The sequence below is a fragment of the Hyaena hyaena genome, unplaced genomic scaffold (genome assembly GCF_003009895.1).
Source record: "Hyaena hyaena isolate Hyena2069 unplaced genomic scaffold, ASM300989v1 scaffold_186, whole genome shotgun sequence".
In the NCBI taxonomy this organism is placed as follows: Eukaryota; Metazoa; Chordata; class Mammalia; order Carnivora; family Hyaenidae; genus Hyaena; species Hyaena hyaena.
In genome coordinates, this window is record NW_024080818.1 from 2,579,519 (window position 1) to 2,605,308 (window position 25,790).

General features: G+C 37.5%; 1 protein-coding gene across 3 annotated transcripts in view; it reads right to left on the minus strand.

Moving 5' to 3' along the window:
* Window positions 1-21,534, minus strand: part of AGTR1 (angiotensin II receptor type 1) — a 48,779-nt gene extending 27,245 nt beyond the window's left edge. The window contains exons 1-3 of one of the 3 annotated variants that reach the window (XR_005529992.1): window positions 21,307-21,534; window positions 11,317-11,401; window positions 2,285-2,412 (exon numbers count right to left, since the gene is read on the minus strand). The gene's annotated coding sequence lies outside the window, so the exon portion shown is untranslated. Of the gene's footprint in view, window positions 1-2,284; window positions 2,413-11,316; window positions 11,402-21,306 lie in introns of those variants that run through there. The other 2 variants (XM_039240985.1, XM_039240988.1) reach the window with 2 other exon arrangements.
* Between the last annotated feature and the right edge of the window lie 4,256 nt (window positions 21,535-25,790).

Genomic DNA, 25,790 nt, shown 5'->3' on the forward strand with positions numbered 1-25,790 from the left:
GTGTTATTTAGCAGATCAGCTGGGTTCATTTCAAAGGCTAATATTTAACAGAGAGGGAAATAACCCATCCTGATCCTTTTAAAAAGTGTTTTCTATGTATTTCTATGTATTCTCAGGCAAATTGCCTAGTGTCTTACATAGACCTCAAAGCTAGGATTTGAGGATAATTTTAGTAATGTCTTACCCTGCTTGCTGACATAATTCAAACGATCAATTCTATAGCAGAAGGAATCTAATTCACAGTGCACTCATTTGTACTACAGACCACATTATTTAAAGTAGTTAAATTTTTCATTTCCTGTCGCATTTCTGTGTATGGCTGGTAGCATATGAATTAGCAATTTCCTCACTGAAATGTGACAGAAAAATATCTGCTTTACCCTATCTTCACCACTCCTGTCAGAGTTCTGGACTCTTCTATTTAAAATGTGCTAGCTTAAACTGGCACCCAATATCACTATAAGCAAATATTGACATGGTGTTCACTTATATACATATATGTAAAAAAAAAAGTGCTGATGGTGTCGCAGTTAATTAAGAGCAACAGCAGGAAGGACTCTGGCTCTGGAGAATTTGATGGGTTACATCTGGAAAAGAAACGGTCTGAACCAGGGTGTTGGAGTCAGTCCCAAATTCCAGTTCTTTTCCTGACATTGGTTAGCAAAGTGGGCCCCTTAGGCTCAGTGTCTGTGAAAAAAATGAAGCCAATAAGAGAGCCTAGCCTATAGGGTTTGTTTGTTGGTTGGTTGGTTGGTTGGTGGATTAAGTAACAAAATGCGGATGAAGTGACTGACCAGTGCCTGATCCAGTAAGTGTCCAGTTAATGGATGTTAACTATTATATTCTCTGCTTCGTTGTGTCCACATTTATAAAATAGCAATTTAATACTATGGCAACAATCATAGTTCTCTCTTCAGTGTTGCTATGAGAAGTAAGATTATGTGTATGAAATCGTACCTGGCATGGTTGCTTCCCCAAACTGGTCTCCCAGAGTTTTCACCCATAAAACTAAATTGCAAGTTGGGAGAATTTCAAGGATGATTCATTCCTGAATTTGAGATTTTTTTTAGTTCGGTTTTTGTTTTGTTTTGTTTTGTTTTTTTGAGTAAGAAGATTTGCTACTTAGATTAAATCTTACTTTTTCTGATCCGGGAGATGACTTTAAATTTGTGAGCCTACCAGATTAAGAAAATAAAATACTGCATTGAAATAATAGTTAACTAGAGACAGAAATTATTTTCAGGGAAGTTAAAAAACTGAAATTAAGAATCTGTTCAACCTCAGAAAATGGAAAGCAAAAACATGATCGTGCTTAAAATACTATTTTCAAACCTTTCATTACTGTAGCCCTAGCAATTGAGGAAACTTTCTTTTCCCCAGAATGCCTTATCGTAAGTATCTCCTTTCAGGAGAGAAATCTGTGGGAGAGGGATTTGAAGGAAGCTGTGACTAACTAGCTTTTTATTAGGGACCAAATACTGATTAAATTACAGGCATTATTTTAACTCAACTTGTCTTCCCAATACTATTGGGATTTAGAATTAGAATTGCTGTATTTTGCAATGAGCGCTTATGAGAACAAAGGCCAGCTACTGACATACAACTGAAAGGGTTTTTCTCAGTGAAGGACTAGACTTGGCAGTTTGGCCTTTATGCAGTGATTTCCAAGGACACAGTGGAGTTACAAAAGAGGTACATGCTTTCTGAAATCAGAGACACTCACCTGGACAGAAGTCCACATCAGTTCAAACTGGCTTTCATGTTTTTGTGTGAGAAAAGGAAAACCTCTCATTTAAAGTTATGTATTGGATATTCTCAAAATGTTCTAGTTCCTTACCAGGCTGATTTTATGGGATGTCACTGGTATGAGAGGTACTGGGAAATAAATTCCTGTAGTATTATAAATAAATAACTATCTGTACTGTTAACTAGCCCTATGGCCTAGAATTATACCACAAGTTCTTTATGGATCATATTTCAGTTTAGAGAGCCAGCCACACATCTTAAGTCAAGGACTGAAACCCCATATCTTTCTGTCAACTCAGCACCACACCATTTCCAGGAATCTCCTTATATTACCACCACTTTGGAAATCAAATCGTCATTTCCACTTTTGAGTACATACCCTAAAACTCTCCACATGTGCCGGAGAATGTAGAAAAACGTTCACTGTAGTGTTGTTAACCAGCCATTGAGTACTGCTTTTCTAGAATAAAGGAAGTTGCATTTTTTTTTTCCCATTCTGGTCATGATCACTTCTCATTTATTACTCTTGGGGAAGTCTCTAACGGAGACCTATAGGGCAGCTGGCCCATTTCGGGGAAGCATGACATCAGAGATGCTTGTCTTTTCCTTGGCTTCATCTGCTAGAAATAGTAACTAAGTCCTTTGCCTATGCTGGTAGGAGAAGAGCTGTAGAAAATCAAATTAACAGGAAAGAAACTATCAGTCTTCATTTTCTTGTTTCCAACCTGCAAATACAGATTGTTAAATGCACTTGTTCCCTAATCCTCATTAGGAAATCTTGAAGGATAGCAGGACAGGAAAAAAGCATGGGGACTATGAGAAAACAATACCACTAAAATAAAATGCAATGTCAGGATTGTTGCTTCTCATTCAGATGATCTTACATGTTTAGGACTGGTTGAACTTGAAATTTTCCATTAAATAAGTTTATATCTAGTTATATGTAGACAAATGTCACATTTACAATCCCAAATGTATCTTTTTATTTAGAGTTTTTTTTTGTTTGACTTGAAGATAAAATAGTTGAAATGGGGGGGCGCCTGGGTGGCGTAGTCGGTTAGGTGTCCGACTTTTCGCTTGGGTCATGATCTTGCGGTTTGTGGGTTCAAGCCCCGCGTCGGGCTCTGTGCTGACTGCCAGCTCAGAGCCTGGAGCCTATTTCAGAGTCTGTGTCTCCCTCTCTCTCTGACCCTCCCCTGCTCACGCTGTCTCTCTCTCTCTGGAAATAAATTAAAAAATATATAAGAAAAAAAAACAATAAAAAAAATAGTTGAAATGGGAAAACCAATATATGAAATCATTTTACATTTGGTAGTATCCCTAGGATGTATTAAGTTCACTGGCATATTTGTCTAAGAAGGCAGAGCTTTTACTAAAAATAATCTAATGGTAATGTCGTGTAGCCCCAGCTCTTTATTGCCTGAGGAGTGTTACTTTCAGGCCCAGAGACAACAGATTACAAGTCAGGGATAGGCAAAGCGTTTCTGGAGTATACCAAAGGCCCCAAACATGTCAGTTGGGTGTCCAGGAGGAACTGACATTAAATGCAGGATTTTAATATTTAGAGTTTGAGTTATAGTCACAGAACCAACCACTGGGAATTGAATCATAGACCTGACTTCTTTTAAGATTAAAATCTTCAATTTTGGAAACATTTCACTACATTTCAAAGTATTTTAAGTCTTATTTAAATCACTTAGGTTTAATCATTTATTTCTGCTTTTCTGGCATCCATTCTTAATGTCTCTAGTTTCTACCTATTAGTCCTTATATCCTTCGATAACTTGATCTCCTTTGGTTATCCATTCTTTTGTGGTTTCTAACAATATTGGGCTATTTGATGTGCCTTGAATTTGCTGGCAGAGAACTGCCAATGACCTTTATGCTTTGCTTCTGCCTAGAGGAGTCCTTCCCCAGATGTCCATAGAGTTCCTTCCTTCTTACAAAGGAGACTTTCTCTATATACACTTTTATTTTATTTATTTATTTATTTTTTAAATGTTTTATTTATTTCTAGGAGAGAGAGACAGCATGAGCAGGGGAGGGTCAGAGAGAGAGGGAGACACAGAATCTGAAGCAGCCCCAGGCTCCGAGCTGGCAGTCAGCACAGAGCCCAACGCGGGGCTCGAACCCACAAACCGCGAGATCATGACCTAAGCGAAAGTCGGACGCTTAACCGACTAAGCCACCCAGGCGCCCCTCTATATACACTTTTAAAACTGCACCTTCCCCTCTCATTTCTAGTTCTAGTCTCCATTTTATGCAACATATTGCATATTTTACTTGATTGTTTTTCTGTGAACATGCACTAGAAAGTAAGTTCTCTGAGGCCAGGGGTTTTTGTCTGCTGCTCACACTTTGTCCTCAGGGCTGAGAACAGTGACTGGCATGTAGGTTCCAAAAAAACTACTTATTAAATGAATAACAGCAGATTATGTTGCAAACTACAACCCTAAATAGAAATAACTTATATTTAATATAATTCTCATTCAGAAGGATTCTTACTGCCATGAAACTTTGATATTTTTATTTTATTAAATTTTTTTAAATATTCATTTATTTTTTTGAGAGAGACAGAGAGATACAGAGCACGAGCAGGGGAGGGGCAGAGAGACAGGAAGACACAGAATCCGAGGCAAGCTCCAGGCTCCGAGCTGTTAGCACAGAGCCTAACGCAGGGCTCGAACCCACAAACAATGAAATCATGACTTGAGCTGAAATACGATGCTTAACTGACTGAGCCACCCAGGAGCTCCTGATAATTTTATTTTAGAGTCAGAGGAAAGAAACTTTACCATTAACCAAATGAACCATACACATTCAATAACATACTTCTAGATCATAATAGTTGTACACTGAAATGTCATTAGGATTTGGGCAGTTAAATATATATGTGAAGCACCCTATATAAGGCATTAGTGAATGATGGGGTCTGTGATAAACAGTAGAGTTTATATAGTGCCCTACTTAAAGGCATTTGGATTTGAAAAAGAAACACAGCACTATCTGAAGAAAACATGTCTACCTTTGGTTTCCGGTCTACTTCACCTGTCAGTATGTGGCTGACAGGACCATGAAGACATTTGCTAAGTCACACTGTTTTTAAACTGCATTTTAACTGTATATTCAGGTTTGGGTATGTGCCTGACTCCACATTAGGACAGAAATACTCAACTGATCAAATCTAATTACATTTGCTTCCCAACTAAATTGTGTATCACCTTCCCCTCTTGGGGAAGGCCCCTCTTGGGTCCTCAGCATCTGATTATTGCAAACCTAATTGATTTGCGACATTTCATTAATAAAGTTAACTAAAACTAATTATACATATTGAATAAAAGTTTCCTGTGAAATGAATTATTCTATTTAGCTTAAGGGTTCTTAATTGTTAGAATGAGTTGCTGAGGAGGATTGCAGGATTAGTTTCTCTTGGGATCTTTATCTTTATCTATCTATCTATCTATCTATCTATCATCTATCTGTCTGTCTATCTGTATATCTATGTATATATACACATACTCAACTAATATGGGTTGATGGACAGTGACACCATAGAAGATAAAAACAGAAAAAATTGATTAAATAGGAAAGTTAAAGATGTCAGACATATTCCTAAGAAGATAAAAATCATAAAATAGGTTACATCTCTTCATTTTAAGATGTTAGATTAGATCTGTTAAATTTGTCATGTATCTTAAGGAAGCTAAAATAAAATGTTTTTAACATTTTTGAAAGAGAGAGAGAGACAGAGTGTGAGTGGGAGAAGATCAGAGAGGGAGGGAGACACAGAATCCGAAGCAGGCTCCAGGCTCTGAGCTGGCAGCACAGAACCCAGTGTGGGGTTCAAACTTGGGAACAGCGAGGTCATGACCTGAGCCAACGTTGGACGCTTAACTCACTGAGCCACCCAGGCATTCCTAAAATAAAAATTTTATTTTATTTTTTTATTTATTTTTTTTTTGTTTTTTTTTTTTTAATTTCTAGGAGAGAGAGAGGGAGAGACAGCGTGAGCAGGGGAGGGTCAGAGAGAGAGGGAGTCACAGATTGAAACAGGCTCCAGGCTCTGAGCCGGCAGTCAGCACAGAGCCCGACGCGGGGCTCGAACCCACGAACCGCGAGATCATGACCTAAGCGAAAGTCGGACGCTTAACTGACTAAGCCACCCAGGCGCCCCTAAAATAAAAATTTTAATTTATTTCCATTTATTGTTTTAGTCATAGTATGGATTTTTCTTCACTTAGTTGGCACATATTCTATTTCTCACTCTTTAATTCAAATGGCATATTCTATTTAACTCATCCATCTAAGCCTAAATTCTAGCAGAAATCCAGGGGTTGCTTACTACTACTTCAGTGGTCCCAAAGCAAGCTTGTGTGCTGTGGGCAATACTTCTCGCAAATAGGGCCGTTTCCAAAGCTCCCTATTCAACTGTATAAAGACAAACATGTTCAATGTAAAATGAAGACTAGCATTCCTTAATGGTTTAGAGTTGAATAAAGCATGGCTGGTCCATTAGTGTGATATAGATCACATGAGAAGCTGTTGTCATCGTGACTCGAATTTGCATTGCTTTCACATTGCCAAAACAGGTTGGACTTCTTGCCTTACATCGTTAAGACAGTTGTTTTATCCTCCTGCTCTGGACACTGACCATACTAAAGGGACCTGAAGCAGTGAAATGCCCATCTTGTTCTTCCTCTTTGACTTGGGGGCATCACTGAGGAGCCAAGGTTCAGGGTCTATGTCAAGAGACAGCCTTTACCCACCACTGCCTGGTTTTATCTACAGCAACTCTCCTTTCCATGGTGACCCATACCGTGTGTTGAAGTATTTTGGCCTTGCCTGGACGAGGGGAGGAGGAAGGCTGCTCCTAATTGGATTTTAGACTTGAAGTATGACATTGTTCCTGTTGTCCCAGGGTCCCCTAGGATTTGTTTAAATTCTAGAAAGGTGCCAAAGACCTAGTCCCAGATAACTTGTTACCTTCCACCAGGTCTGTGCTGTATTATTACATTTCTAAGATATCCTACACCTTTCTGAAATTTAAAAAAGTATCCCTATATGTCTAAATCTTCTTAAAAGCCTTTAAAAGTGTATATTTATTTTGAGAGAGAGAGAACATGAATAAGAGAGGAGCAGATAGGGAGGGAGGGAGAGAATCCCAAGCAGGCTCCATGCTCATAGCACAGAGCTAGATGTGGGTCTTAAACTCACAAACCTGTGAGATCATGACCTGAGCCGAAATCAAGAGCAGGATGCTTAAATGACAGCCACCCAGGTTCCCCTAAATCTCCTTAAAAGAAATGACTAGTTGAAGTGGAAGGATGGCAATATGTTTGGTACTAGTCAAAACTTCTCCCTGCCAGCAAAACAGAGCTTCTACATTTAGATGCTAATTCTCTGAGCTCTTTTAGTTATTATTATTTAGAAAATTAAAAAAAAATTCTGTTTATTATTGAGAGAGAAACAGAATATGAAAGGGGGAGGGACAGAGAGAGAGGGAGACACAGAATCCGAAGCAGGCTCCAGGCTCTGAGATGTCAGCACAGAGCCTGATGTGGGGCTCGAACCCACAAACCATGAGATCATGACCTGAGCTGAAGTCGGACGTTTAACCAACTGAGCCACCCAGGCGCCCATAGAATTTTTTTTAATGTTTATTTTTTAAGGAGAGAGAGAGACAGAGCATGAGAGAAGGAGAGGTAGAGAGAGTGGGAGACATAAGAATCTGAACAGAGCCCTACAGGCTTTGAGATAGTGACCTGAGCCGAAGTTGGATGCTTATCGGACTGAGCCACCCAGGAGACCCTGAGCTCTTTTAATTATTAAAACTATTAACAGTAATCCAAGTGTGAGTTTCCTACCTAGTCAGTTATGTGCTAAGCATATCTAGTTCTATTTTTTTTCAAGCCTAGGAACAGTGTTTCTATACATATATTGTGAATAATAGGTTATTTGGAGTAAACGTGTTACTCTATAAAGAAATCTTTTTTTGTTTGTTTATTAAAAGAACCACCCCTCAAATGGCTACCCTTTACTTTGCCTTTTTTTTTCATTGCTAAGACTCTAGGATTCATATTTGATGATTCCAAACTGGGTGGATATTTCTATTACATATGCTTTTTATTGAAAAAATCATACTAAATATATAAAGGGAATATAGTGTGGATATTTAAATGTTTTTCTCACAGCTAATTATATAGCTGTTTCAAATCCTTGATGCTTCGATAACTCAAAGACAAAGTTGTTTTTAATTTTTTGCCTTGTGTAACACACAACCATTAGTCCAGGAACCAAATGTAATTGAACTGCTAGGTATAACTGACTAGAAAGTAATTGAGATTGACATTCTAATAATGGGATCATATTAGTGGAAAAATGGTGACTAAGAACTTTAAGAATATACTATAATGTGTGATTACATTATAGTAATCACTATATATATATAAATTTATATATATTTATACTAATTTTGTATTTTCTAATACTAATTTTGCTTAGCTCTGCAATTTCTTTTAAAAAATGTTAAGTCAGCTGTAGTTAAGTCAATGCAATTGATACATATCTATTGCTGCAAGAAAAACTAATTTTACAGAATATAAAGAATAAAAAAATATGCATCATGAAAAATGACCCTATATCTTTTCTAGTTTTGTTTACTTGGAGATATCAGTGATGCGGGTAAAAAACCCAACAGCTATATATTAGTTCAATAAAATTACATGTACCTCTTCTCATAATTTTTAAGAAAACAAGAACCTCTAACTTTAGAATAGTACACAAGATACTTAATTCCATGTATTTTAATATGCAAATAAATAAGAAAAAGAAAGTTACTGTGAGAACTATATACTAGATAACCTGCAACTGAGAAAATTAGAATTTAGAAAATACTTTAAAATTTCCAAATAGGTTTAAAAGAGCATAACAATTGCTTAGCAGGTATCAGTGGAAGTGTACTGCGTTATTAGTAATGTGTTTACAACAAAGCTATCCAATAAAACTTTCTATGATGATAGAAATGTTGTAAATCTGTGCTGTCCAATAGAGTAGCCACTAACTACATGCACCTACTGGAATTCCTGAAATATGCCTAGGACAGCTGAGGAAATGAATTCTTCACTTCATTGAATTATAATTAATTTACACGTACATTTTAGTAGTCACACATGGCACGTAAATGGCACACTGGACAGTGCAGGCCTACAGATTTTCAGCCACTGAATATGGTTTTTATTGATTCTTTTAAAGGTCCTGGTTTTCCCCATTTGTCCTAAGTAGATTTCAACTTGAATTCTTTTGTTCCTGTAAAACAAGCTCTGAAATGCTGTTTACACGTTCCTGGTTCAAATCAATAAGAGATCAGAGTTCTCTAGCCATAAGTTGGTAAAAGGGACATTGCAATGTTCAGAAGGTCCTTCTGAACACACCTTTTGTATTCCAATATAGTGCCCATGGATGGCAGCGGGCCATGGAGACAGTTTTACAGGAAACCAAAAACAAAGTTGCTAGTTAGTGGCAGAATTGGTATAGCTTCAGTTCTTTAGCAAACAAAAAATAACTTAGAATTAAGCATGTTTTGCTTATTCATCTGAAACTTAGAGGTTTGAAAAAGTTAATTACATGGAGGTTTTTTTTTTAACTCTTTTGTTATTTGTAAGCAAAAAGTCGTATTATTTTAAAAGTTTTGTTATAAATGTGTGAATGTTAGAAAGTGGGGCTTCCAAAACACAGGAGAAGGGAGGCTGTTATATGGAAATTTCTATCAGGAACTCCCCTGGATTACTGTCTTGCTTCTTCTGTTACAAGGTGGATGGCATATTACGGAGAAAGAGTTCCTTCTGTTCAGTACTCTCAGGATGTAAAATAAAGCTTCCTATCTTAGTGCCTTGCTAATTAGGACATACATTTCAGTGTACTTTCCCCAGAGCTGGATTTTTGCTGAAAACGTGCAGTCCCGCCTTCTAGGCATATCTATACATCAAAAACAAAAACAAAACAAAACAAAAAATATCCCCCATACCTAAAGATTCCCAGTGGCAGAACTTTTAGAATGTACCCATTTTTGTCTCCAAAATTAAAGCAGCCCTCAATAGTTTCCTAACACCACTGTGGAGTGCCTTCCAGCAACTCTTTCCTCCTTGCCAATGAAACAAAGCAGAATAAAATCAACATTTATCTACACACCTACAACCTACCCTATCTTCTGCTTTGATACAATGGAATCACAACATTTTCAGGAGATAAGCTACCCTTTTCATTCTCCCTAGAGGGACCAGGGGATGTCCCCCCTGTTAATTTAGGAAGCTGAGGAATTGTTCCTTGGGCTGAGTTTTTGTCAGGAGAAAAAAATCTTTTGATCTGGAAAATCCAGGAGTCTTTTCATAAAAAATATCAGGCAGGGCCATGTGACAGGAAACGGATGGATAGAGCAGTCCCTGATTACTCATGCTGCCCTCTCGGGTTCTGAGTGTAATGCCTCGCTGCATGATTCATGCCTCCCAGAGGGGTAGGCTATATGAGGATTAAAGGTACCTTGTCTCCGGGGTGCCTGGGTGGCTTAGTCGGTTGAGCGTCCGACTTTCGCTTGGGTCATGATCTCGCGGTTCATGGGTTCGAGCCCCGCATCGGGCTTTGTGCTGACTGCCAGCTCAGAGTCTGGAGCCTGTTTCAGTCTGTGACTCCCTCTCTCTCTGACCCTCCCCTGCTCACGCTGTCTCTCTCTCTCTCTCTCCTAGAAATAAATAAAACTTCAAAAAAAAATTAAAAAAAAAAAAGTACCTTGTCTCCAACTCTACCTTGCCCTTTTTCCTGTATCTTACTGGAAATAAGGGAAACTTTTGTAAAAATGAGACTTAGAAAGGCACCTAAGTGGCTCACTTAAGCATCCAACTCAGCTCAGCTCATGATCTCACAGTTCGTGAGTTCGAGCCCCACATCGGGCTCTGTGCTGACAGCTCAGCTTTGAATTCTGTGTCTCCCTCTTTCTCTGCCCTGGCTTCTCCTCTCTCTCTGTCTTTTGCTCTCTCTCTCTTCAAATAAATCAACATTAAATTTTTTTTTTTTAAATGAGACTTAGAGACATCTGGATTTTCTGAAGGTGATCAGGTCAAGTTTTAAGGTTTATTTTCTTTGGACATATGGTCTCTGGGCATGTGCTTTTGGAAGTGAGTGCTTCACAGAGCCCCATTGGGTGGCTGAGGAGAAAACACAATCATTTCCCTCCTGTTTCTCTTAAAGCCCTACATAGTGTGAAGAGTACTGTTCAGAGCAACCCCTCGATGGCCACATGGAGGTCCTTGCCGAGGGGTTGCAGGTCTCTCACATGGTTTATATTAACACATGAGTATCATGGCAATATTCTAACACTGTTTACCTTTAGAATCATATAAATATATATGTTCTTAAGCTGCATATAAGGAACGAGATAAGAGTGGAGTTTCATTCTTTTCTGCTTCCTCTGTTTCTGTCACTAGACAATGGTATCTGTGACTTGTTGTGCTACCTCCACTGCTGACACATTAGAGAAGACTACCGCCCAATGCTGTGCTATAGGTGTAAGACATTTACCTGGATGCAGAGCTTCTAGGATGGCTTCAGTGTCCTATTCAGATGAAAACTTGGCCATTTTAGACCAAGTTATCATGTATTAAATCTGGAAAGACAAAAAGATTAATGTGATTCACTGAATATGGTCAGATTTTAATTTCTTAATTACCAGAGTATGTATTAACACTACATCTTAAAAATGTTTTTGAAGGGAATGAAACCATCTGGTCCAAGAATATTTATTTCCTTATATAGAGTTAGGTCGTACTAAGTGGCAGCCTGTCCTGGGTACGCCCTCTTTCTGGTTATAGTCCGCATCTTCCCTCATACCCTAGTAGCTACTCACTGGAGAAGGAAAAAAACAATGTTTTGGGTAAAATAGTGCAATCTTATTCTAAGACACTTCTGTAGACGTAAGTACTAGTATAAGAAATAGATTAGATTTTTAGTTGTGAATCTACAGTTAAACTTCAATAAATGATTCTTTTTTTTTTTATTTCTGAAAGAGAGAGAGAGAGAGAGACAGCGTGAGCAGGGGAGGGTCAGAGAGAGAGGGAGACACAGCATCTGAAACAGGCTCCAGGCTCTGAGCTAGCTGGCAGCACAGAGCCTGACATGGGGCTCAAATCCACGAACCATGAGATCATGACCTGAGCCGAAGTCGGCTGCTCAACCAACTGAGCCACCCAGGTGCCCCTGATTCTTTTTAATATAAGCCTATATAAGTGTTATTTCACCATAATTTTAAAAATCTTCTTAAAATCTTTTTTTTCTGTATTTGTTTTTATTTTTAATTTTAGTAATACATGCATGTGGTATAAACATCAAGTTAAAAAAGAAAGTAAAATAAAAGTATATGTGTCCTAGCTCTCTGTAATGGTCTCTCTAGACCCACTTCATAGAGATATTTACCACTAATAGTTTCATATGTATCCTTTTAGGACTTTTAAAAATGTATATACATGCATACAGATGAGTATATCCACATTTTTTTATTTTACACATCCTACTATTCTGTTCTTTGCTTTTTTTTTAAACTTAACATGGCCAGATCTATACTATATAAATCTACCTCATTTACTTTGATGACGATACACAGTATTCATTGCACTGATACATGATAATTTACTCAACCAGCCCCCAGTTAATGGGCCTTAAGGTTTTCTTTTTTTAGTTTCTCTTTCTGGCTGCTTAAAAACATGCCTTAATGATCCTATCTACATGTATGCATTTTTCAAGTTGTGTATCAGTAGGTGAGTTTCAAATGTGATAAAGTAAACTAACTGCATACTCCAAGTTTTTGAAAGATACTTAAAATAATGTCCACTATGAAGGTTATACCAATTTTTGATACCCCAAATCTGGCTTTTATCAAATCTTAATTTTTTTTCAATCTTATAAATGAAAAGTACATATTTGTCTCGATTTGGAGTTCATCAGTTAGGAATAGTTTGAACTTTTTTTTTCTACTGTATGTAGTTATTCTTCTAGTTTGCCCATTAATGGCTTTTGCTTATTTATTTATTTATTTATTTATTTATTTATTTATTTTAAACTTTATTTATTTTGAGAGAAGGGAGAGCAGGGGAGTGACAGAGAGAAAGGGAGAGAACGAAACCCAAGCAGGCTCTGTATGTGGTCTGCGCACAGCCGGACATGCGGCTTGGGCTCACAGAACTGTGAGATCATTACCTGAGTCAAAATCAAGAGTCAGAGGCTTAATCGACTGAGCCACTCAGATTCTCCGGCTTTTGCTTATTTTTCAATTGGTTGTTCATGGCTTCTCATTTTAAAGAGCTCATGTTACATTAAACTAACCGGCATTTTATATGTAATGTGTGGCACATAGCTTTCCCAAGTTCCTGTTTATCTTTTGACTTTATTTATGGTCCTTTTTTTTTTTTTTGCCATATGATCACTTTAATTTTCTTATGGAGCCAAATTAAGCAATATTTTTCATTATGGATTTGGGGGACACTTTTCAGTAAGAATATTTTTAAAGCTGAGGGGCACCTGGGTGGCTTAGTCGGTTAAGCGTCCAACTTTCACTTAGGTCATGATCTCGGGGTTGGTGGGTTCGAGCCCTGCATCGGGCTCTGTGCTGACTGCCAGCTCAGAGCCTGGAGCCTGTTTCAGTCTGTGATTCCCTCTCTCTCTGACCCCCCCTGCTTACGCTGTCTCTCTGTCTCTCTCTCCTAGAAATCAATAAAACATTAAAAAAACAAAAAGAATATTTTTAAAGCTGAAAACTTATTCAACAAGACTATAGATATAGTATAGGTTACTTTTTAAACCACAATGTATACCAACTTTCCTATAACATTGTTATATGTAGGATTTTGGCTTTAGAAGAATCTCTTTTTATCCTTATATTTCAGTGGTTTTGTTGTAGTAAAAAAAGATTCCCATAAAATTATTTCTCTCATAAAAATACTACCATCATATGAATTTTGTGAACTCTTATAAGGCACTAACTAGTGTCCCTTAGGAAAAAAAAATTAGAGAAGGTGTCAGATTTACCAACATCATTCTCTATACAGTTAATAGTGGTTGTCTAAAATGCTGAAATCTAGAGTGAGTTAGGTGGAAAGTAATAGTAATTCTGAGACCAACAGAAAGTAAGAAGTATAAAAGTAATAGAGGTTCATTATAGGAAATTTTGAAAGCACATACAAAAAAAAAAAGAAAGAAAAAAGTCACTTTTGATCTTAGCCTTGATCTTAAGAACCCTCCAAAGCTTTTAAGATTTGTTATATATTTTTCCTAGTCTTATCTGGTCCACAGCGATGCAGACATTTAAAAAATATATCTCTTATTCTAATCACAAATCAGTGCTAATATAACAATTTTCATTAGAATACCAATGATCCAAGTAAGGCCTTAATGACAACTTGACACTAATCTACTAAACACACACACACACACACACACACACACACACACTGGACCACACTCATGATTTATGTCTTATATATTGCTTACCATTAAATTACCATTAATATTTCCTTACCATTAAATATTATTAAATATGTAAAAATGGCTATATAATGTCCCATCATATGGCTTAACCTAACAGGAATTTAAAATAGATTTGTGTTTCTTTCAAGAATTTCTTCTATTAATGCCGTAGATCAAATGCCACAACACGTTCAAGAAATCATTACGTAGGAAACACATCAGATTCTTTTCCATTCCTGATAAAGTGGCAGCAATTAACTGTGTGAAGGTTAAGGGCTGGGATCCATCATGATACAATGTGTTTTATGTGAAATGACATCATTTGAATGGAAAGATTACTGAAGCTGGGTAATGGAACATTCTTGTTTTAGTAGGATACTACACAGATTTAGAAGCATGTAAAATACATTTGAATTGGATACCGAGAAGAGTTTGGGTCAAAAAGTGAAGGGAAGTGTTTGTGATGATGAATGCATCAATGTATAAAGTTTACTAGGAGAAATGCTGTTAGTTTTTTATTTTATTTTTTTCAATTTATTTAGGAAAAAACCTGGTGCAGATTCTCTGTAGCCACAGTCACAAATATTTGGGCTCGGTGAGACCAGTGGGACTGTAAAGGGTCATAAGAGAGTCACTGCTTTATCATTTATCATTTACCAGCTTTAAGAAACTCTGCTGCTACATGGAGGATGTCTTCTGGGCACTACCGCCCCTCTAAGCCCCAGGTGCATGGCATTATGGCAGGCCTGGGCTGGGTTGTGTCCTAAACCTTAAGTTACAAATTAGACACTGTACTGTTAGGGCTGCTTAAAGTTCTCGATCTAAGCAGCTGGTAAAGTTCCATCTCCCAAGGATGTCCCTTTATCACTGAGAAAATTATAGCTGCTCAGTGCTGTTGACACACCTCTCCTCTCAAAGATGATCACAGGGAACCCAGACTCACTTCAGTCTTTTGACCAACATCAATGAGCCCCTGTCAGAACAGCGGGCTTTTGGCCAGATCCAACTGACAGCTCTCAGAAAATCTCCATGTATGGGAGAAGTCGTTCAGAGACTGAATCATCTGGGGAGTCACTGGCTAAACATAAGTGACCATTTGCTTGCAAACTGACTGGTTAGTAACTATATTCAACCAGTTTTGTGAACCATACTTGCAGACAAGTGGTTATATTAAAAGCTGTAAGAGTGATATATAATTTGAGTTGGAAGGCTGAATAGTTTGTGTATGAAGGAATGACTTGTTCAAGAGAGAGCAATTTTATAGCATCAGAATACCCAAAGGTAAAACGAGTAAATTTTAGGGAAGTTATGAGAAAAAACAGAGCTGTCAAATCTTAAGTTTTAAATAATGAGCTTTCAGAATTTTAGCATTTATTTCCCAACTAAAGGAGGAATTTTTAGAATTCTTCATTATTTTACTTATAGGTAAGATGACAGGCAGATGTTGCAACTAAAATAGAATAAATAGATCCTGTATTTTTTTTTTTTCTGTGAGAGAAACAGAACTTGATTTCAAATGATAATGTGAAACAAATTCTCAAATAATTAGTTGGCCTTGAAAAGCATGCAGCCTAGTGTAGAGCAGACAGTGTGGGGTGGCCGTTAAGAGCACAGGAATCAAAATTGCCATGTTTAAATCTTCACTCTACCAGTTACCACATTTGGGTGACTGACTTATCTTGTTATTACTCAGTATCCCAGCCTATAAAATGAAGATAATGCAGTGATTATTTTATAGGGATGTTGTGAGGATTATATAATAACAATATTAAAGGCCGAACATTGTGTTTGGCATATTACATGTGCTCAATAAATGTTAGCTTTATGTAAAAATGTCAGTCTATTAAACAGCCAGTAAAATAACCTTTAGGCAATTCTTCTTCTTCTTTTTTTTTTTTTTTACAAATAGTTTATTGTCAAATTAGTTTCCACATAACACCCAGTGCTCATCCCCACAAGTGCCCTCCTCCATGCCCATCCCCTCTCCCCCCTACATCCATCAGTCCTCAGTTTTTGTCAGCATTCAAGAGTCTCTCATGGTTTTTAGGCAATTATTCTTAACAACACCTGGGTGCTGTTTGTACACTTGGGCTTCTCTAACTTCATTTACATTTGAATCACCTGGGAATTTTGTTAAAATACAGATTTCAGTGGGTCTGGGTGGAGTCAGAAAGTCTGCATTTCTAATGAGCTCCCACATCTGCCCACAAGGCTGGTCTTTGCCTTAACACCTAGGATAATTGTGGATGGTTACTCCAAAATTATAGTATAGAGGTTTCCAGTAGGGAAAATGGGAATAAGGAAAGTGTAGACAATATGTACTGATTTAAAATTCCAAGTGATCATAATATGCTTGCTTTACCTTTTCCCTAATGCCTGAAGAACCACTGATTTGCTATTTCAACTTTTATTTTGTTCCATTTCTTATTCTATTCTCTATTTTCCCCCTTGCCATTACAGCTTTAGACTAAAAAATATTATTAATAGTTGGTTCCCCAATTACTAAGAGTAAAGCATCAATTTCAAGTCATTTTATTGTGTATAATAGGATACTCAAATGGGGTTAGCAAAATGGTTTCTCTCTAATGTATCTCTTCTAAACTATAGGGATCTGAAAAATGTATTTTCCATAGCTCTAGCTGAAAACAAACAACAAACAGGCAAGAAAGTGATGTATGGAGCATTCAGTAATAGAGTACAAAGATGCACTGGATGTGGTTCATAGTATCAAAGGAGCTATACTCCCATAAGGAAGGGAAAGTTGTGGTGAATATTATGGAAGTGGCTGGAATCAAACAATGTAACCACAGTAGAATTCTACCTGCTCTGAAAGATAGGACACAAGGACCCTTGGCTTTAAATGGCTTCCCACCCCAGTGGCACTTAGATGACTGGAGAGACTCAGACCCAAATACATACTCAGCTTGACCAACATCTCTAGGGTAAAGGCCATTTTTATACTTTTGTGTGCCCTTAAGCATCTAATATTACTCAGATCCATAGTATTTCCTCTGTAAGTACCTTCTATTGTTGATACATTTCATAATATAATTTTTTATTTTCCAAGTTGGATAAGAGGCACTTTGATTTATATTCATTGGTAAATAGCTAAAGAGATCTTAGAGAGCAAATTAGCAATCACAAACTCTCCTTAATGGTACATAAAGATGTATTTGTTCTCCAGTATTCTTACTCTGAAGTTAACCATTCAAAGTACTTAAATCTATTGATCTAAGTAAGTTTTAATATAATTTGTTGACAAATAAAACAGTTTATATGTGTATAAAAGGAACAATAAATCACATAAAATTTGACCCCAACTGAATGATTATTAATTCCATGATTTAAAATTTAAGGACATTTAGACTTAGGACTTGGAATATGAAGGTACAATGTGATTACGAAAAACAAAGCATACCCATTTCTTCACCCACTTTCTAAACTAGTAAATGTTAGAAAAGTAATTGTGATATTAGCAACACAATTTAAAATATTCTTAGATATATGAGGGAAACTCTAATAATCATTTGCAAATTCTAAGCATTTATTTCTACTTCAGACATCTGAATGATGTATCTATTTAGGAACCAGACAAATAAAACAAAATCTCTTTTAAATTGAGCTATAAGAATAACATAAAATACAGCAGCCATGCAATATTTACAGCATATAGTGAATTCTATGTCAGTAAAATATTTAAAAGATGATTTTGTTTTTAATACTCAATGGAATTATCTTCCCTTATGACCATCTGCTATGAAGAGAAGGAATAAAAAAAATCAGATAGCAAAACTTTTAATGTTAATACAACTACTAATATCAAGATTCGCTTATTTCTATGACTGTTCTAGATATATACTTTGTCTTCTAGTTCTAGTTGTCAAATCTGTCATTAAAATTATCACTGACTAATAAAACATTTGGCAAATTTATAGCTTTTTAGATTTTCTTTTGCTGTCATTTATTTTGGATGTATTTTAGAGCTTCGAGAGGATAATAGTAGTCATTTGCCAAATCAGTTAAATATTACCTTAAATCCCTATAGGCACTACTTAATTTACAATGGTTTTATATATTAAGCTATCAAAAAGTTGAATTTTGGTAACTAAAATTCATATAATGAATAAAATAGAAAATAATAGCTAAATTTAGGCTGGAAATGGAACAAAACTTACTTTTGCTTATGGGAACTATGGCATACTATTTAATAAGTACCTACATGACAAGAAACACAAACCATATAATCCAGTGACTTTAGACACTTTTGTAAGGAGAACCTTAGGAATATTTTGAAGAAAAACAACAGCACTTTCCAGTGGTAATGAGTTTAAAAGGTGATTTACCCAGTTAACTAGATAACATGGGAGAAGAGCATTCCTAACCTGGACTTGACTGCTTTGTCACAGTTTGCTGGCCTGGCTCTATATTTGTTTATTGCCACAGTGTGTCTTCAAGACAGCTTTCTAATCCTTACAACGCTTGGATTTACTTCAAACAGCTAAATAAATTCCAAATGTCCTGACTTACTTGGGAGACTCTCTGGCATAGCCCAGTCATGACTGAGTATGCAAAACACTAGGTAAACTAATGAGTGTGGGCCGTAAGGGCGGGCGCCTGCATCAGGCAGCCAAAACATGCAAGTCTTATGAGACTTGGTCTAGGTCCCTGTAACAAATTTTGAAAACAAAATATAGCAAGTGCATTATCTGCTTGAAAAGGACATAGAAATAGTCACCATATAATTAAACTCTTAGTTTTAAATGCCTCTCAGGTCAATATTTTACCTGGGCTTTCATTAAGTAGCAGGTTAAATTTTCTTTCATCATTTTCCCTCTAGAATTGGGCAAATAATTAGTGATAGTAACAACAACAGTAGTAAGCAGCAGAAACAAACCAAAAAAAATGTATACACACACACACACACACACACACACACACACACACTTACCTCAAACCAGAAAAAAACACCACAATGTAAGAAACCTGAACAGTCCATAAATTTGGTCTTTTTTGAACAGAACCAGGGTTGGAGAATGACAGTAAAGATTTAAGCTCAGAACTGTTGGGATGGAGAGCATTGGCAAAGCGATAGAAGTGACTGAAAGACATTTTATAAATCTCAAGGAAGATAAGTCTTTCTTTGGCATCAGTGGAACCAGTAGAAGAAAACCAGCTTTCTTCTGAGTTGGATGATGGAACAGTTGATTCACATTAAGGTCAAGGAAGAGCCGAACCAGGAATAGACAATTCATGATGGGCACAAAGAACAATGAAGTCAGGAAAAAAAAAAAAAAGGGAGAGACAGACTAGATAACAGGCTTGACACTAATAATTGTGAAACTTTAGCAAATGCTGAGACCTGGCAACTTGGAGTGCATTCCCTGAGCCTTAAACTAGGTTATGGGGACTGTCTGCCATCATCAGGAGGGATGGACTTTTGGAGCCAGCACTGGAAACCTAATGGTTTTCCAGAGTAGACAATTTACCAGGAGAGTTATTTAGAGAGCTTTGAGGGTCTCAAACATGGGCTAAAAGGGTAATTATGTTAGACTACTATTTTTTTAAGCAAATAAGTAGGAAACAAAAGGAATCAAGGAGTTTTATCATTGGAGGGAACCTTAAGGTCAGGGACCTGAGGTTCGGGGTTGTGAAATAGCTCTCCTGAAAGCACACAGCCAGTTCACTGGGGCTCTCTATTCTCCCTGTACTTCCCTGCCCCTGCTTACCGTCTGCTAGGAGGGTGGCAGACTCCACCACAGCCTGAGAGACATAGGTGGGCCCTTTAGAGCTAGGGGTGGGGGGGCACTATAGGAGACAGGGAAGCAGGCAGTTTCTCAGAGAAGACTTACAAAAGGATTATAGCTTATGCTAAAGGAAGTAAACCCCCAGGGACCCAGGACACTCAGATGGTATCTGTCAAGAGAATCAGGTTGGGGATGAGGTACCTTTAGGAGAAACAAGTTGCTCAACAAAGTTAGAAAAAACAGAACAGTGTGTGCCAGATTTCTTGCATCCTTCACTGTTACTTTCTTTTCTCTGAATGACACTGGAAATGAATGTAGCCAACTCCCAAATTTGATCGTGGGGGAAAATGAGCACCCAAAGTTTTACTGAGAAGAGAGGGCACCAGTAGTGGGATTCTGATACACCAGCAGGAAACAAAGATTAGGTAAAGAAGCCCCGGATGGATACAATAACTGGGTTTGTACTGGCTGCCCAAAGACAATGGGGCAGGGGACACTTTGGGAAAGCCTTGCTGAGGTCTTGGGGAGAAGTAGCAGGCTGGCACCGTAGAGAGGCTGGGCTGGACCGTTATAAGAATTGAAGACTGGGGTGCTAGACAGGTGGTGTGGAGGGAAGGGGCCAAGAAGAGTTTCTCTTCGAATCCCGCCTCAGTTACAAGTGTGTACTGGCCAGGGATATGGGGATTGGGGTGTGAAGACGTCCCAGCTTCTCCCCCTCACCAGTCTGATGAATTAGGGGGCCCCTGGGGACATCTGAAGGTGGGAGAGTTTGTCCCAGGTGGGGGCGGCGCTCAGTACCAAGGACACAGGGTTGGCAGGAGGGGTGAGGGGAAGAAGAGCCATGCTGGGGCGGTCCCCAGGAAGCAGAGGGGGAGGGTGGGGACACTCTTAACTTCACCTTAGAAGTAGCACAACTTTTAAATCGAAGCCCCGCGGAGTCCTACCAGCTTCTCACTCTGGACACGGTTAAGGGACTAGAGTTAGCTAAAAGCCTCGGGAAGAAAGTTTATTTGGTGGGATCCCATTTCCGAAGGCTTCTGGCTTGTACTCGAAAGAGTCTGGTCAAATCAGAATGACATTTTGGGTGCACGCAGCGAATATTCTCAAATTGTTCCCTGCAACGCAGGCGCCCCGCACCTAATTTGGGGAAAGGCAGCCAGTTCCTGGGGGCGCCGACCGGAACTAAGCTTTCTCTCCTTCGTCCCGGGAGCTTATCAGCACAGCACCGGAGTTAGGACACCTCGACATGAAACTGACCAGCCCGGCCCCGCAGCCCCTAAACCTGCCTTGGCAGTCCTGGTCGACTCACCCGCGTCCGGGGTGCTGAGCTCACGTCGGACAGCTAGTTGGCAGCGCTGGTACCGGCCTTCCGCCCGCGTCTTACGCGTCCCGGCGGTGCGCCCTCACTCCCGGGGTTCGCTGGGACTGCTCCCCATCAGTCGCCATCCCAGCCCGAAACAGATGCTCGCCGTGCCTGTCACCACTGCCTGGGGCCCTGGACTGACGAGCACGCTGGAATCCTCCGCAACGAGACAGCTCAGAATTTATAGCGAGGGGCGTTGCTGCTCCGTAGGTTCCAGGGATGAGGCACTGTTTTGCATTCTCTCCTCCTCCGCCCCGCCCCTGGAGACCCTCTTGGTCCAACCCCCTCTCTCTCCAGATGCTGACGGAAGCGGGAGGATGCCACAACCGTCCCCAGTGTCACCTACCAGATCTGTGCGCACGAGGCTCCGAACCCTGCGTTGGGGAGGGTAGTGAAATGAAAGAGAGCTGAGGGTACAGGAGAAACAGTTTACGCCCGAGATAAATGTTTCCCTACTCTCTATCTCTCTTTCCCTCTCTCTCTCTCTGTCTCTTTTTTTTTTTTTTTTAACTTGGAAAACTTTTTAAGGACAAATTAGGGAACTTCTTTTCCCTGTAACTCAAACTTTGAGGATAGCGTTGTGGATCATAGATGCCTTAGATTAATTTCAGGTTTACACAGTGAAAGGGTGGACATTTATGTCCTCCTGTTGGGCATGCTGTCAGAGTTGAATGCTTAAAACTGTAAAAATATAAAAACTTGAACAAAATATGACCAAATATTTAAGGAAAAATTAGTATAATTTCTTCACAAGCTATTCTAAAAAAACAAAAGGGAAATCATTTCCCAACTCATGCTATGAGGCCAGTATTGCAGATACTAAAACCAGATAAGACATCAGGGAAAAAGAAAACTCAGATTATATCTTATGAATGTAGGTAAAAATCCTCAACAAAATATTAGCAAATCAGATCCAGTAACATATAAAAACACCAATAATCAGGTAACATTTATCCCAGGAATCCAAGATTAGTCTACTGAAAATCAGTTGTTATACATCATATCAATAGAATAAAGGATAAAAACCCCAGGATCATCTTAATAAATCAGAAAAAGCATTTGCCAAAACTCATCACCCTTTCATAATAAAAATACTCAACAAACTAAGACTGGAAAGGAACTTTCTCAGTCTGTAAAGTCCATCTGTGAAAAACTAACATGATACTTGTATTCAACATTGTGCTAGAGGTTCTAGCCAGGAGAAGAAAAAGAAATAAAAACCATCTAGGTGAGAAAGGAAGTAAAAGTAAGTTTATGTGCAAATGACATGATCTTATATTTAGAAAATCCTAAGGAATCAGTGAAGAAAACTAGTAGACCTAATAAACATGTTCAGCAAGTCTTCCAGATATAAGATCAATATACAAAATCAGTTATGTTTCCATGCACCAACAGTGAACAGTCCAAAAATGAAATTAAGAAAAAACTGCACTTTATCCCAGATCAAAAAAAAAAAAATACTTAGGAGTAATTTAACAAAAAAGGTAGAAAACTTATATTCTAAAGACCATAAGACATTGAAAAAAAGTAAATTAGACCTAAACAAATGGAATGACATTCTATGTTCATGGATTAGAAGACCTACTACTGTTAAAATGGTAATACTCTCTAAATAATATACAGATTAAACACAATTTCTATAAAAATCCCAACAAACAGTTTTTGAAGAAATTAACAAGATGATCCTAAAATTGGAAGTGCCAAGGGACCCAGAATAACCAAAACAATCCTTAAGAATAAGATCAAGGTTAGAGGACTCACATTCCTGATTTTAAAATTTACTATGAAGCTGTAATAATAAAAATAGTGTTTTGCTGGCAGAAAGATTAACACACAAATCAACAGAATAGAATTGAGTCCAGAAGTTCTAGCATATGATGGCCAGTTGATTTTTCACAAAGGTACCAAGACAATTCAATGGGGAATGAATAGACTTTTCTTTGACATTCTGAATGCCAGTCTGTGAGTAAAATTTGGAAATGCTCCTATACTTATTGTGTGAGATTGAGGACTGCTTTATATTTTTATATGTATGTAGTGCTATAAATCATTAACCATAATCAGACCTGTACTAAATTTCTCCTTGGTTTTAGAAATGATAGTTTTGAGGATAGTTTTAGTCTCTTAGAGAGTCAGATGTTTTGGGTGAAACCTCTTCAAAGGGTGGGCTTTGCTCTTAGGGATATTATTTTATCAGAAAAAAGCAGATGAGAAGGAAAAGTTCCCAAGAAATTAATGGCATCATTATTACTGTGATGAATCAGCTGAATAATGTTTTGGTTTAAACATTGACTTTTCTGGATATAACAACAAATTAATACTATGCAAAAGGATGAGACTTAGAATTGACTAGAGACAGGGATTTGAAGCCCAGTTTCAAATATATATACACATGTATATGCATAGAAAAAAATGGATGCACTTTCAGTAAAATGCATGCAATGGTTGTTCTGAAGTTAGTACTTATGGATAATTTTAGATTATATTTGCTTTTTATGCTTGCATTTATTACCTAAATTTTATATAACAATTACACCAGGATAGCAGGGTGAACTAGAAGATAGGGAACCTAGCATAGGAACTATTTGGAAAGCAAGAAACATCTGTGTGGACACATTTTGCTCCCACTAAACTTGAAGGCCTGATGGCTACAACCACATAAGTGTGCCTATACCTGAACTTTAGGGTATTCCTATGGTTTAGAATATGCAATTGGTTCTCTCATTTATGACAATTCAGTACTTAGCATTTATATAAGGAAAAAGTGTTATAAACATATGCAAAGATTCACAATATTCAGGTTTGTTTTCCAATGGAGGTCCATCCTTGTGACTGTAAAGATGCTAAGAGAAAGATAGGCTTTTGAGATGTATACATGGCAGACATTAACCTAATCTGCTATTGCATGTACTTCAGTTTATTGTCTCAGAGAGAATATTGGGTAAGACTGATGACAGTATATACTCTTTTCCTATATATAGGACTTCCAGATGAATTCATTGTATATCTGCTGGTGATTGTAAATTGGAACTCATACAAATGGCCACCTACATTACTAAATGGAAAAAAAGAACATTTTCTGTATTTCTCTTGTTCTAAAATTTAATATATTATTAAGCCTCATAAACTTTAAACTTATAGAAGGAACTTTATTCCAAGTTCTCTCTTTTCAGTTTTTAAAATTTTTACCTCTCTGTCTAGATTGTCTCAAATGTGCCTTTCACATCTCTTCAGGTTTTTTATTTCCATCTTTTTGCCCATGATGATCCATTACTAGTCTACCTTCCAATCTATGCCATTTGAAAACTTGCCTATCCTCAAAGACTCAGATCACATGCCAGTTTTTAATTTTCCCACTCACAGCTGTCAGAAGTCACCCTTTCTCCTTTGAACTTTATGTGACTATTTCTGAAAATATAAAGTAGCATGATTTATGGAAAGAGATGTTCACTAGAAGTTTAAAGACCTGGACCTATTTTCTGTCTTCTCAAGAGTTACCCATGAAGGTTCGCCAAGCCAGTGGACACCTCAGTCTTTCCTTAAATTTAGGTTTTCTGATATCCTATTTACAAGTTATGTGAACTTGGACAAGTTATTTAACCTTTTTATGCTTCAGTTTAATTATTAGTAAAATGTGACTACCAATAGGCCTAATTCACTGTGAATGAAGAGTAAATGAATTAATACATGTAAAGCAAATAGAAAAATGCCTGTTCTATATTAGTGTTTGAAAAATGTTAGCTTTAAAAAAGAATAACCCCAATAATTCTAAAGAGGTATGTTGACCATTTATCCAAATATAGTCCCCACTGGAAGAAATCTTTTTGATAAGATAGAGCTCTGTCTTACTCAATGTACTTTACCAAAATTGGTATTCCTGCTTTAAATAGTTTTATAGGAATATAGAGAAAGGAACATTATTGAATATTCCTTTTCTTTTCATTTTTGAATATTCTTGATTGGGGCATGTAGATAGCTTCATTAAGTATAACTAAGTTTTACAATGCTATGTATTATAATGAGGGTCTATGTCTCAGGAAATTTATTTAAATTGCCCATATAGTATACTGTAAGGAACTAACATGTACAGTAAGTAAACAACTGTTTTACCCCTCTTAATTTCTACCTTTTACATATGTAACTCCTTAAGAAAACAAAATTATAAATTTCACGTATCATTAAATAGACAGTTTTTCTACTATTTCTTATCACCTTCATTTATAAAGATAGAGAATGGACATTTGCAAGGTTCTGTAACTCACTAGAGCATAAGGATATTCTAGTAAGTGTTATCCAGTAAGCTGGCAAGTGTGAAATAACCTGTAGAGGCTTGGAACAATCTACAAGAGTGACATAAATGATTCTAAGTTATATTTGGCTTTAACTATGGGTTAAACATTTAGCAATTATTTAAATATTCACAAGGAATG